The sequence below is a fragment of the Enhydra lutris genome, unplaced genomic scaffold (genome assembly GCF_002288905.1).
Source record: "Enhydra lutris kenyoni isolate GAN:26980312 unplaced genomic scaffold, ASM228890v2 scaffoldscaffold23, whole genome shotgun sequence".
In the NCBI taxonomy this organism is placed as follows: Eukaryota; Metazoa; Chordata; class Mammalia; order Carnivora; family Mustelidae; genus Enhydra; species Enhydra lutris.
The window spans coordinates 10,216,536-10,230,667 of NW_019154107.1; positions in this window are offsets into that span (position 1 = coordinate 10,216,536).

The window sequence follows — 14,132 nt, forward strand, 5'->3', positions numbered from 1 at the left end:
ATTCTGGATGCTTTTTATTTTATTGTCTTGCCTAATTTTCTTAGCTACAATCTGTGTTGCAATGTTGAAGAGAAATTGCTAGAGTGAAAAATTCTTGTCTCATTTCTGATCAAGGGGAAAACATCTAGTCCTTTACCATTTAATATGATGTTAGCTTTGAGCTTTTCCAAGATGCTTTTTATTTGGTTGAAATAGTATTCTTCTATTCCTAAGTCATTGAATTTTTTTTCATGAAAGGTATTGGATTAAAATTTTTTTCTTTATCAGTTGAATTTGTCATGTGATTTTGCTCCTTTATTAAAAAGGTGTACATTGATTTTTGGATATTAAACTAACCTTGATTTCCTGGGAAAGATACCAGTTTTTAGTGGTGCATAATTCTTTTTATATGCTGCTGGATTTGATTTCCTGTTATTTTCTTGAGGTTGTGTGCATCTATGTATATAAGAGATATTAATCAGTAACTTTCACTTATTAGGACGTCTTTGTCTGGTTTTGATATTAGGGTAATCAGGGTATCAGAATGAAATGGGAAGTGTTTCATTCTTTTCCATTTTCTGGAAGAGTCTGTGAATGATTGGTGTTACTTTCTCATTAAATATGTCATAGAATTTACCAGTGTGCCTGAGAATTTCTTTGTGGAAAGTTGTGAATTACTAATTTAGTATCTTTGGTATAGGTCATTGAATTTTTTTTATTTATTTTGAGACCATTTCAGTCACTTGTGTCATACAGGGAGTTTCACTCTTTCAATTTTCTTTGTTGTTACTCTACATTTTGGAGTATCTTCTTAGTGGTTGCTATAGGTATTATAATTAACATATTTTTTTAATTTTTTAAATTTATTTTCAGTGTAACAATATTCATTGTTTTTGCACCACTCCCAGTGTTCCATGCAATCCGTGCCCTCTCCAATACCCACCACCTGGTTCCGCCAACCTCCCACCCCCCACCCCTTCAAAACCCTCAGATTGTTTTTCAGAGTCCATAGTCTCTCATGGTTCACCTCCCCTTCCAATTTCCCTCAGCTCCCTTCTCCTCTCCAACATATTAAAACAATTTTGGGAGGCCTGGGTGGCTCAGCGGGTTAAGCCTCTGCCTTCAGCTCAGGTCATGATCTCAGGGTCCTGGGATCTAGCCCTGCATCGGGCTGTCTTCTGGGCAGGGAGCCTGGTTCCCCCTCTCTCTCTGCCTGCCTCTCTGCTACTTGTGATCTCTCTGTATGTCAAATAAATAAATAAAATCTTTAAAAATTTTTATCTCAGATTGATATCAATTGTGTACAAAACCTGGCTTCGGACTGGGTCTTTTCTTCTCCACTGTTTGTACTATATTTTCATACAAATGACCTTCTTATTTCTTATGATCCTATCAAGACATTTTTATAATTAATGCATTATACAGCTTTCTAAATTTTAATTGAAATGGAAGAAGAAAAATGTGGCAAGCAAAAATACAGTTAAGCTGTCCATTATACTCATCTATATAGCTATCTTTAATGGTGGTTCTTTAATTTATCATGTGGACTTGAGTTACTGTCCATTATCCTTTTATTTTAGCCTAAAGGTCTTTAGTATTCTTATTGGTTGGATCTGCTAGTGACAAGTTATTTCAGTTGTTATTTATCTGGGAATGTTTTGATTTCTCTTTTATTTTTTAAGTATTGTTTTGCTGGATATAGAATTCTTGGTTGGCTTTCTTTTACTTTTAGCACTTTGACTATTTCTTTTCCCTGCCTTCTGACTTAAGTGATTTCTGATGCGAAGTCAGCTATTAATTTTGTTTACACACCTTTGTATGTGATAGTCATTTTTCCCTTGCTACTTTCAGAATTTTTTATTTGTCCTAGAATTTTGGCAGTTTTCCTAACAAGGTTCTAGGCATGTATATCTTTAAGTTTATTATTGTTGGAATTTAAGTTATTTGATATATAGATTAGTGATTTTCACCATTATTTCTGAAAATACTCTACTGAAATCTCTGCTTGGTTAGCTTTTTGGTCAGCAAATGTTGGGACAAATTAAAAAAATGCTTTGAGCTAATAGGTCTCCAAACTAGTGGTTCTATGTGTATGTTGAAGTATACCTTCAACACTGTGACATTTGAGAGCTCTGGCTTAGCCTTTACTTACTACTTGTGCAGAAGCTCAAGTCACCCAGAGGTGAGAGATTAGGGCTCTGCAATGAAATGGGAAGGTCTTTTCTCATCATTCACACAGCCCTGCACATATACATGGTCACTTAACTCCCCAGAAATATGTTGTGGCTTTTTAAAGCTGCCTATGGCCATCTTATTCACTACATTTAACATTTAAGTGTTTTGACTATCCTCTTATTTGTCCCATCTTGAATCTGTCCCACCTCATGAATCAGAAATATTAAGCAGTTGCTGCTGATTATTTTTGCAAAATGCCCTAGGGGTAGCACTGTCCTTACTGAGCAAGTTCTGAATTAGGTCATATAAAGAAAAGTCCTTGAATGTGGCTTTTTATAGGAGGTGCAAGACACATCACATAGTGATGTGGTTTTTCTGTTTGTTTTGTTATTTTTGTTTTTTGAGATGGGGCTTCCCCTTTCATTGGCTGCTAGGCTACTGATTTTTTTCAAGGGTAACACAAAACTGGGAAGAGGGGAAATGGGAATAGAGATAGTTGAAATGCCACAAAGCTCACAGAACTTCCTGAGAGTCATTTTTCTTGAATAAACACTCTTCAGATCATTGCTAGCTTTTCATTAATATTCAGAGATCTGAAAAAGTTGATTTGGACAGTTTTCCGCAATGTTCTTTTTACTTTCATGGAGGAATGGATTTCCAGAGGTTGATACTGTACCATTCAGGAGGTGCTTCTCATTTGAATATATTTTTTCTTAATGATTCAACATTTTGAACAATTTATCACCTTACTTTTAAAAACCTATTAGTGCTTTCAGATTAAAAAAAAAAAAAATTCCAGGGGCGCCTGGGTGGCTCAGTGGATTAAGCCGCTGCCTTCGGCTCAGGTCGTGATCTTGGGGTCCTGGGATCGGGTCCCACGTCGGGCTCTCTGCTCAGCAGGGAGCCTGCTTCCCTCCCTTCCTCTCTCTCTACCTGCCTCTCTGCCTACTTGTGATCTCTCTCTGTCAAATAAATAAATAAAATCTTTTAAAAAAAAATTCCATGACGATTCACAGATCTGTATCCCTGGGGCTAATAATATATTATATGTTAATATAAAAAAATTCCAGTACACTGATGTACTTTTAAAAGCTTAAGTCTTGGGATGCCTGGGTAACTCAGTTGGTTAAGTGTCAGACTCTTGATTTTGGCTCAGGTCATGATCTCAAAGTTCTGAGATTGTGCTCTGTGTCAGATTCCATGCTCAGTGTGGAGCCTGCTTGGAATATTCCCTCTCTCTCTCAATCTCTCTCTCTCCCTCCCTCCCTCCCCCTGCTTACACTCTCTCTCTTTCTGTAAAATAAATGAGTAAAATCTTTTTTTAAAAAAAGCTTAAGACTTAATTATTTGAATAACTACATTTTGTGATTGTTTTCTTGTACTTAATACATTGTAACATAAAGATTTGTAATAAACACTCTTCAGAATCCTGTTAAGATATTTATTCATTTGTTCATGAAAGTGCTTTCTTTCCCAAATTAAGCATATTGTCATTCAGTAAAAATGAATTAGAAATAGAAGATCTGAAAACAAACAAACAAACTTCCAATATCATCTGAACCTAAGAAATCTAAATTGGAAATATTTTGGATAACATAGGATTTTATGACAGTAAACTGCAGTAAATTATCTTTACTTAGAAAATAAGTAAACTGATTTTTTTCTGTACTCTATTTTAGAGAATAATAATCAATTGAAAACCTTATAATTTTATCCTTGTATTCAAAATAACTTCTAGCACATGCCTTCAGATCAATACCAATTCAGTCTAGTTTATTGTATGTTAAGATGTCACTGAGTTTCTTCACAGTCCCCATAATACTTCCAAAATTCAAAAACTTAACTCCACAGAGTTCTAATGCAACTTATAACAATATCTCATAGCAGATTGAGATAAACCAATGGGTCTTTTCCCCAATATTTCATGTAAGCAACTGAGAAATAGGCCCTGATGAAAAACTTCCTTGTGTCATTTCTATAATATAATGAGATTAAGGAACATTTTGTTTTTATGGATTCAAATATTTATAATTCTAAAAATCAGTTTATGTTAATATTAAGTTGGCATTTTCAGGAACATTCAGCCAGTATTTAATGCTATAATCACCTTCTACTTATTTTATTATTTTGGGGGGAACTTGATCAACCTTATTAGTAATTAGGAAAATGAAAACCAAAAACAAAGATACCATTTGATACTCATAAGGTTGGCAAAAAATACTTATATTTATATCTGATTTTGGTTAGTCATTAGACTACAGAAGGAAGCACACACAGAAAATCTAAACCATTCCCTGTCTTATATGCACAAGTTGGAGAATTCCAGTAACACTCAGGTTCCATGTTAGCAAGTTCTACACTTACTATACTATATTTTGTGATTACAAATGTCAAGAAATCAGACATTTTTCTCCTGGACATCCTAGAGCTGAAAAGCTTTCTGTTGTTGTGGGAATATTTTGATTTCTGAATTTGTTTTGCTCAGATTAGGACATTAGTCAACATGAAAATGATTTCTCATATTCACCCATTCAGCCTATCAAAATACTGTGAGCTTGGGATTCACTTCAGCAATTCAAGAGTATGTGAGAACATTCTGCCAGTCTACTGAAGACTCAGGGGAAATTCCTTTTGCTAATCAATATGTGGTCTAGGCGGTTAGCATTTTAGTAGTAGGAGAATCTGTTGTGAACCCCCCAACCTTCCACAGCCTCCACCTCCTGCTTTCTTTATATGTAGAAATCTTCAGCAGAAGAGTTGTTAGAGACAAGTTTACCAAAATCTCTGAATTAATGATTTTAGAAAAGGAGCCTCAGTAATTACCAGAAAGGGCAATGGAATCTTCATGGGAGTTCAAGCTCCATTTTTAATTTTTTTTTTTCCTTTTGACTCCCCTTCATCCTTATTTACACTCCCTACCACCTCCCTCTGGCAACCACCAACCTGTTGTCTGTGTCTATGATTTTTCTTTTTTTAAAGATTTCTCAGTTCATATAGTATTTGTCTTGGTCTGACTTATTTAAGTCCGTTCATGTCATAGATAGCAAGATTTCATTCTTGTGTGTATCTTTATTTCTTTAATTTTTTATCCACAATTTCTTTATCTATCCATCAGTGGATTTTTAGGTTGTTTGTTTATCTAGGCAATTGTAAATAATGCTGCAATGAACATGGGCATGCATGTAACCTTTGAGTTAGTGTTTTTGCTTTCTTTGGATAAATATACAGAAGTGGAGTTGCTGGATCATAAAGCGGTTGTATTTTTAACTTGTTGGGGAAACTCTACACTGTATACTTGATATTCATTTAAAATGTGTTAACACATAATATTAACAAATATTAAGTGGGTGTTTTCAGGAAAATGCAGCAAGTATTTAATGTATTAATCACCTTTTAAATTCTTGTATCGAGGTGAAGTTTTGTAACTATGAAATGTAGACCTTAACTAAACGATTTTTTTTTAGTTTTATGAACTCTACTGCTCAAATCCTAATCAAGAGATTATTACAGTTCTGTGACTCCACATCTTTCCCTCATATCTCTTCCAGCCAATTCTTACATACCAAAGGTAGCCTATATTCTAAGTTCTATGACTGTTGATGAATTTTCACTGTTACAGACCTTCATATAAATATAATTATACAGTAGCTAATCTTACGTGTCTGGCTTCTTTAGCTCAGTGTGGTGTTTTAGAAATTCATCCATGTTGTTGTGTATGTCAGTAGTTGATTTATTTTTTTGTTTTAGTTTTTTAACATAAATAGCTACTTTTTACTCATGCTCTTGGAATATAAGTTTTCTTTGTGGGTGTGTGTGTGGGGAGTGTTCCATGTTTGGGTGTTTAATAAAGTCCTGGCTATGGTTTCTCAGACGAGGCATGAAGTGGGAACAGAAGGCATGCTTAAAATTCTGTAAAAAGTTGTTACATGTGTTCATTGTGTATTTATATATATGCATATATATGTATATATACACATACACTACACATACATACACTACACATTTAATAAGAATAATAGTAAGAAATTGTAAGAAAATAGCAGTTAACATTTGAGTGTTCACTTGTGCTAGGCCCTTTCCTAAGAACTACACACATTTTACCCCATATACTCCTTGCAACAATTCTCTGAAGTAGGTAGAGTGTATTGTTATCTCTAACGAGTAAAGTGAAAATTTAGAGGATAAGCCATTTGCCTCAGATCACACATCCAGTAAGTGGCCAATTGGGGATTTGAATTCTGTCCCTTGATTGTCCTTACACTATGGCTCCTCTTTGCTAATGGCTAGTATTTATTAAATACTGTTTTGTATCAAACATTAGTGGAATGTACAAACGTGCATTCATGAACATACCCCTGTACTACAGTGGAGACAGTTTATGTAAAGATTAGCTAAGAGGTCATGTCCTCTTCACATGATTATATGAGTCAGGAGTCACAAACGGACTTGAGAGGCAGAAGCCAGTCATCAGATGTGTACTGTTCGGCCTGCAAGGTATTTAGAATTTATATTGTTTGTGGCCAACATTTAAAAATGAAATTTCACACATTAAATTCTTGATTTCTAGCATGTTCCATGAAATCATGCTATCTGAAAACCTTGCCTACTCTAGTGGCCTGGAGCTGACTTTCAGCTGCCTCTCTTGGGCCTACACTCAGCCCTGAGAGCTTATTTATGCTTCCTGGATAGACATGAACATTTGTGAATCTTGACATAGTTTGTCAAGGAAGTTGTTCTAAACTTCTGTTTGAAGAATTCCAACAGGCTATTCTAGACTTAGGAGATAGTGTCCCTCAAGGAAGGAAGGACATTTGCTGGGTGAGCTAAAGGAATGGAATAATGCAGGAATAACATGAATTGGCCAGAGACCAGGATGGGAGGAGGACTATGCCAGACTGTGAGGTTTGGCTTCAGTGTCTTAGGAAATCTTATGTTTTGAATACAGAGGAATGGCAGAATCAGATTTTCAATTTTCTAACAGGAAAAATGTAGCCTAAAATTGCTAATTATAGAACATGTCATTCAGTTGTGGTTATTCAAACTGAACAGATGGTTGAAACATATCAAATTGCCATTTTTGTAGGTTAAAAGGAATAAAGTTTCAACAAGTATGTATAGTTTAACCTTAAAAGTTTGCTGGTAGCACTTTACTTTAAGTGAGTCACTTATTTGTCATTTGTATTGTAAAGTTCATTTATATTTTCTGAACCAGGACAAGGAAACTAGTACAAATATATACTGTAATACCTCCTCAGTTGTTGTTTTAAGTTTTATTTAAATCTTTAGAACATGTTCTTATATTTATTTTTTGAAATGTTGAATTTCCATAATATCTATTAGGATATTTATTAAATACATTGAGATGGTATTCCAGAATGTTAGGGAGAGACCATTTGAGTTACATAAACAAATAATACCGTTAACTAAAAATAGAAGATCCTCTTCATAATGTTGATACTTAAAAGAGAAAATTATGTGGATGAACATACGTGAGCTTCAGAGAGCTTTTCTTGTACTAGGCATTTAGCTGTCTTGCAACTGTTAATCAGCACAGGCCTTAAAACAGCTGGTATCAGATTAATTAGAGGGAATCCAGGAAATAATTCAACTGAATGTAGCATTCATGTAAGTGTGTTGAAAGCAATTAAGAGTAACTATAATCATTACTGAGACTTCCAGGAAGTATGCCAAAGGGCTCAAAAGTTATAAAATACCTTCCCAGTGTGTGTGTGTGTGTGTGTGAGAGAGAAAAAATCTAGTTTATATGTATGATCTAAAGACACACTAATAGAAATTAAAATTAAATAAAATTGAAATTATTTTCTTGAATTATGGGATATTAACTCACTTATTTCTTTGAAGTTGAGGGGCTAAGAAAGATAGGTCACTTAAACTGGTTTAGAATGAAAGGGGTTCATTTGGTGGTACTGTACAAAATATTAAATTATAGTAGGTAAATTTTTTATTAATTTTTATAACTAATGCAAGGCTTCAAATAGAGGAAGTTGGTGATTCACCAAGGTCATATATCTATGAGAAGGAAACTCAAAAAAGTTTCTTAATGATGAGTTTAAATCCTTAAGAAACTTTATACTTACCACATGGCATACCTACAGTACCCGTTTTTTGTGATCAGTGTTGTGATTGTTGTCATTGTCTTGTCAGCAGCAGCAGCAGCACCACTGCTGTCACCTCACCGTTATTTCCATTAGTTGTTATTAGGACTGAAAGCCTGCTGATCTAACATGTCATCTTGTTTCAACTTTCTGTAGGTCTCTAGACTACTTTAGTGATTGATAGTATTTTACCTAAAACTTAACAGTAGGAAAAGTATGTTATTGTCTAACCAATTTAGCCTTGGTTGACTTCTAAAGGAGAGAAGGAAGGGAGGAAGGAAAGAAGGAAGAAGGAAAGAAAGAAGAGAAAAAGAAAGCATTGAGGAAGAGAGACAGGGATGGGGACAGGGAATGTATATTTAAAAGAAAAAGTAATAATTCCTTCTTATTTAATAAGAGTACAGGGTGAACTCAGGTTAATTTATTTTTGAGAATGGACATTTGGTATGTGATTACATCTTTCTGTTGTGTTACAGTATTTAAACCTGCTTCCATGTTTCTTGTGAAAAATGAGCTGGAAAGACAGGATGGCTAACACTCCCCATTTTCAAAGTCTTGGCCACACTTTTTCAAAAGGGGTATGAAATAGGCAAAAGGCTTGCTTGTAATTCTGTGGACAGCTTTTTAATGTATTTTAAGAATGTTTTTCTCTTTGTTTTAAAGAAAAACTATAGTTGGAACAACTAAAATGTTTTAGAGTATTTTAGTTGGGACAAAGGACAGATGGGAAATATTCCTCTTGTTTTTTTATGCCCTACCCCTTATAGGTAACATGATGATAGTTCCCAGGGGTGGTGGGAGAGACCTGATGGATCCTAAGGTACTGTTTTCTCACAGAGTACCAGCACTTAAAAAAAAGATTTTATGTATGTATGAATGTATGTATGTATGTATGTATTTATAGCACGTGAGCAGGGGGAGGGACAGAGATATCTCCCACTCCAACACCCCTGTCCTCTGCCATTGCTCCTTCTTTCACATGGTAATACCACATACCACGTTTTTTTCTTTAGGCCCCACCTTTCACTCTTGGCAAACTCTGATATTTTTTTCATTCAATTTGAATGCCCTCTCTCAACAATGAAGATTTCATACACTACTCTTCCTGAACTTTGTATTTTCTAGGTGTTACTGTCTCCCTCAAATTATCAACTGTAAATTATGTCTTCAGGTATTCATGGATGTCTCTTGTTAGTTCTACTTCACCACCAGAAACAAACACTGTGGACTCACTCGAGGAAGAATTATTTATTTCCACACAATTGGTTGCTGTATGGAAATAAAAACAAAAAATATTCCAAGGATAGATACCATATCATAGAACTGTATTTTCCAAAAAAACTGGAAAGGATCTTAGAATCTATCTAATGTAAACCCTTTATTTGGGAGTTCTAGACACAGAACTCCAGAAGGCTTGGCACATCTGGTAAGAAATAGAATATATTTTTTTGACAAGATGTACTAGAAATTAGGTCTTGTGATTCCCTATCCAGTATACTTTCCACAACACTGCACAGAATCTAATCCTTGGGTTATAGTATTTGAACAACTTGAACAAATATGAGAGATCATATTTTGACAGCTGGAAATAATGGGAAGTAATAGGGGCAAGTACTCCCCAAACAAGAAATAGATGAAGCAAAGGTACAAAGAGAAATGATTATGGTCCTTTTAGGGGAGAGCATATAGTTCAACACACTGTAGACTACCGAGCCTGGGAGAAAGGACCTCAGGAAAGGCAGTAAAGGAGAGTTCTTTTCTGGTAAGAAAAAAATGAGAAGCAATAATAAATTTTTCTTTTTTATTATTACTATTACCAATTCCAAATTATGCCAGCTTTAAAGTACTTTGACTTGAAAAACTTTTTTTTCTAAATTTCAAATAATTGCTGCACTTGTGGTTTGTGTTCAATAATATATGTAAGCTTCAAATTAATGCCTATCTATTACTTACATGCTTGAATAAACATGGAATTCTGCTGGGAAGTCTATTTAGCAAATTCCCCGTTCTATAGGTAGCCCTGACACATGCACACTCAGCTTTTATACATGTTCATTTTGAGAGTAATTTATAAAGTTTTCAAATCCCTAGAGCTTGTTTCAGATGGAGTTCATATTTCCAGTCTCTAAAGTAGTATATAATCTTTCACTTAGACAGTAGATCTGAAATAAGCCAAAATAGCTTATTAGTTATTTCCTTGTATATTGCTTTCTTGTGACCACTTGTTTTTATATGTGCTTAAAGTTTAAATCATTGAAACATAATACAAAAATCAGGTTGAATTTTTTTAGTAAGTGCAAATGTCAGGTCATAAAAGAAATATTGTATTGAATTTTAATAATTCCAAAATTTGAATTTAATTTTATATGTTAACATATATACTAAATAATAGTAGGTTGAATAGATTCTATCTAAGTGAAAATGTGCTTATAAGTGCAAAGAATATACTAATATATATTCTTATATTTGCAATATTGAAATACTGTTATAATTCTTAGAAATTAAATGTATTTCATTATTGAGAAGGATTTAAAATATTGCTATGAAGTATTCAAGATAGTAAAGCAAAATATAATCAGATACAGTTTTGAAATAAGATTTTAAAATAATAGCCACTTGTAAGTATACACAATACCAAATTGTATATAAAATTTTTTATTGAAGAGCTGTGGTGCTCAAAACATTGAGCAAGTCCATGTTGACAGTGAGTGCTAGAGACCACATCTAAACACCAAGCTGAGACAGAATTGATCTACATATTTATTTATTTTATGATTATTTATTTTTTTAAAGATTTATTTTTTTATGAGAGAGAGTGCACACAAGCAGGGGGGAGGAGGAGGGCAGAAGGAGAAGGAGAAACAGGCTGCCTGCTGAGCAGGGAGCCCCCTGTGGGACTTGATCCCAGGACCTGAGCTGAAGGTGGATGTTTAACCAACTGAGCCACCCAGGCTCCCTAATTTCTGATCATTTAAATGGAATATATATATTTTTCAATTTACATTGCATATTTCAGCGACTTGTCTTCATGAGGATGATTCAAGTTGTAAGTCATTTACCCAAAGAGAGCTTAGGTAATTTACTCATTAGGAAAACATGAGGAAGAAATGATGACTTCGTTTACCTTCATTACATTAGCTCTGAAAAGACCCATGAAGTAAAAGGGTGTTTCAGAAAAATATAGTAGAATATAAAAGTATGGAACTTTCTCATACATGTATTTTGAAGGAAAAGAAAAAAATACAGAAATTAAGAAGTGCTGGTTCCTTTTTTTGCACCACAGTGATGGAGGGATAGAGCCCTGATTATTTATCACCGGAAGATGACTAATGAATATAGAATTAAAATACAATAGGAAACCTAAAAACACCTTATTTAGGAGTAAGTTTCACAAAGTACATTTTAAACTTACTATTTTGAAATAATATCATACTCACAGAAGTTGCAAAAATACTAATGTTCCTTTGTGTCCTTCACCCATTTCCTCCGATGGTAACATTTTGCATAACTATCATCCTTTATCAAGACCAGGAAACTGACACTGATGCCGTACTTAGTACAGACTGTATTCATATTTGACACGTAAACATACTTTTTTAGCATAAGAACTTTTAAAGTATTTTAAAATAATATGTTTAGAAATCTTAGTTTTGTGTGTATTAGGAAAAATACAATTAAAATGAATTTCTTTGCTTTATCTTAAATACACATTTCTTTATTACTCTCTGAATATGAGGTGTCACATGTTTGGACCTCATCTCTTTTTTCCATGTTTTAGGAAGACTTAAGCTGTCATGTTTATGTTGTATTTCCCAATGTGATTGCCACTAGGACCCAAACCATTGGAAACTAGAATGAGACAGAGTAATGGTAGAAGACGTGGGAAAACCTCAGGTTATTCCACTTCTTAATGGCAACAGGCATAGATAGTAATTTACAGTAGAAATATGTTTTATATGTGTTTTTGTATGGTAGTCTCGTTTATGAGCAAAACTACTTCACTATAACTTTACAAACACTGACTATTACTAGGTCTTCAATGTGTATAGATGATTTTGGAGGAAAATAATTTTCAATATAATATGGAATATATTGTCAGTTTTTGTCAGTATGACAATTTGAATATTCTAATATCCTAAGCTTGAGGGAAAACTGTAAATCTTTTTGAACTATCTTTTCCAGTTTTTACTATAGCAAAGTGTGCAATACTTAATATTCCAGTAGTCTACCATTAGATACGTTTACACTTACTATGTTCACCACAAAGCCTTTTACGACTAGGAGATTGAGAACTTTTTATAAGTACTATACCATAATGCATAACTTAACAGGATAATTTACATAAAAAATCCAACTCATAGGCTACACTGGTCACCTAGAATTACGCGTTACAGATTTAAAGTTAGAGCAGGCACATTTTAGAGATAATAACCAAAGCTTTGTAGTACAAAAATAAAGTTTGTAGAAAAAAAACAAGGTTAAGTAATACATGATTTTGTCTTTATACATTAAGAATATTTTGCCTAAAAGTTCATGAACAGAAAAAAGCCTTATGCTCACAAAATTCTGTTTTGTGTATAAATTAAAAAGAAAAGAAATGACAGCGAAATTGAAAATCATCATATCAACCATGGTTCTCCATCTTTGGTGCACACCATAATTGCCTGGGGAGTGATTTTGGAATATATCAGATAAAATCTGTAAGGGATAATCTAAAACATATCAATAGAACACATTTTTTTCTAGTAGAGACACAAGGGCAAGTACGGTATCATTGGTTTCCGTGTAGTGTATTTTTTTCCAGCATTGATTTGTAGATTACTTAAGAGTCAACAGCATTACTAAGTAGTTGTAACTATTTGACTTTAGTCTCTTTTTAATTTGACTACTTATTCCAATGGAGATTCTTAGGAATAGGGAAATACAATAACATGCAGTGGTGTAGTGATCAGATTTAGTTAAATTCCGAGTGATAGACATAGCAGTAACCTGCAGTGGCTTTGGAACTTAAAAGTGGATAGTGTGGGGAGAAATGTAATGATCTGATTTTTCAAACCGTTTTTAGCTGATAGTATAACCTTAATGGCATATTGTAGTTTGTCAGCCCTCCCATGATATTTATCAACACTTAGAAAGATTTTGAAGCTCATCTAGCCATAATTTGGAATCTTAAATATTTAAGCACTCCAAGGATAAATAAATTATGCTTTTATTACCTTTATTTTTATGAGATGTCCAACATGTATTAAAAAAAACATGGTGCAGTGAGAAAAAGTATAGGCATTGATGTTGGATAGGTCTGTGTTCTAATGCAGGCTTGCCGTATTTCAGCTATGAGCTTCAGCAAATTACTGAACTATTGAACTTCCTGTGGTTCCTGCAAGAAATTAAAATGTACTCCCAAAACAGTCTAACACTGTGCAGTCAGCAGATGTTTCATTCTCTTTGCTCCTAATTATGATACAAGACAATTACTTTTAATCCATACATGTTGAGTTCTGCATATTGAGGACACTCTCTCAGTGTTTGATGAATGAATGAAATCATAGATTAAATTTGCTATAGTATAAAACTGATGACTTTCACCCATCCAGTAAAATCTTGGGAGTGTGAATTGATAGAAAATGAATTAAGTCCATTTATTCATATGTTGATGTAAGGATTCTAGGCTAAGTTACAGAATATTGTTCTTCTTTTAGTTGTTCTTTTTTAAAAAACTTTTTATTATGTTATATTAGTTACCATACATTACACCATTACTTTTTCATGTAGTGTTCCATGATTCATTGTTTGTGTAAAACATCCAGTGCTTCATGCAATATGTGCCTCCTTAATACCCATCACTGGGCCAACCTATCCCCC